General features: G+C 35.0%; 1 non-coding gene across 1 annotated transcript; it reads right to left on the bottom strand.

Annotated features, from left to right (window-relative positions):
* Positions 1 to 560: 560 nt before the first annotated feature.
* Positions 561 to 669, bottom strand: LOC115951039. Its single transcript, XR_004083177.1, has one exon. It is a non-coding gene; the product is annotated as a small nucleolar RNA R71 (small nucleolar RNA).
* Positions 670 to 1,358: the final 689 nt, after the last annotated feature.

The following is a 1,358-nucleotide window of genomic DNA, read 5'->3' as shown; positions in this document are numbered from 1 at the left end:
ACTTGGTTAGGAAAATAAATTAGGTCTTAATTGAATTTTTCCTTCTACTGGTTGTAGTTTAAATTTATTTTTTTAAATAGAAAAAAAAAAACAAAAAAAATATATTTATTTCTTTGTGCTTGGTGTAATTGGATACGTGATAAAGAAAATCGTCTTGTTAGTTTTGATTATTCATCCACAATGGGAGAAATAGGAGATGATTCAAAAACTCTTAGAGAGTTGTTCTCACCCATAACCACCAACCCTCCATCTTGCATAGTATTGCCTGCAATCACTGTTGCACATTTTGAGTTGAAGCCACAGATAATCCACCTTCTTCCTACTTTTTTATGGATTGGATAAAGAAGACCCTTATATGCATGTAAAGGATTTTCTTGAGATTTATGCTACTTGTAAGTTCCAGAATTTCATTGATGACTCTGTTCCCTTGCGTTTATTCCCTTTTTCCTTGAAGGATAAGGCAAAAGCATTGGTTAATTCTCTGTCACCTAGATCTATCACTTCATGGGAATTGTTAGTCACAAAATTCCTCTCTAAATTCTTTCCAATGGCCAAGACCAATGCTTTGAGGAGAGAAATTGCAAATTTTTATCAGGATGAACAAGAGAAATTTTATGAGAGTTGGGAGAGATTTAAGGACTTGATCTTAAAGTGTCCTCATCATGGTTTCGAAACATGAAGACTAGTACAATATTTTTATAATGATTTGACTCAGACAAATCGTAACATAATTGAGTCTATGAATGGTGGTGGATTTTTAAGTCTTGTAGATGATGAGGCATAAAAATTTCTTGAGAATTTTTCTGAAAGTTCACAACAATGGGATTTTTCCAACCGTAAAGAAAGATCTACCCCTAGAATTAAGAAAGGAGGATTGTATGAAGTCAGTGAAGATTTAGACATAAAAGCTAGGTTGGACAATCTCACTTGTAAGGTTGAGGTTTTAGCTTTAGGTAAAGGGATGAATTCTGTCAATCAAGTTCAAATTGAAACATGTTCTATTTGTGCAAGTCCTATGCATACAACATAAATGTGTCCTTTTGTAGCTGGGTACCCTGATTTTTATACTGAGCAAGCAAATGCACTGAATAATTATGTAAAACCATTTGCTAGCCCATTTTCAGAGACATACAATCCAAATTGGAGGAACCATCCTAATTTCTCATGGAGGCAAAATCAACCTCCCACAAATGTCGGTGGACAACAAGTTCATCAACAAAGTCAATTTCGTCCACAAAGTCAATTTCGTCCACTTACTCAAGCATGTCCTCCCATTCCTCAATCAACACCTCAATTTGTGGCACCACCAAGACAACAACCATCTTTGGAGGAGTCTCTCAAAACTTTCATGCAATCAA

This window comes from Quercus lobata, chromosome 6, assembly GCF_001633185.2.
Source record: "Quercus lobata isolate SW786 chromosome 6, ValleyOak3.0 Primary Assembly, whole genome shotgun sequence".
Classification (NCBI taxonomy): domain Eukaryota; kingdom Viridiplantae; phylum Streptophyta; class Magnoliopsida; order Fagales; family Fagaceae; genus Quercus; species Quercus lobata.
Note: the sequence above shows the minus strand (reverse complement) of the source record. Positions and strands in the feature narration are given on the sequence as shown.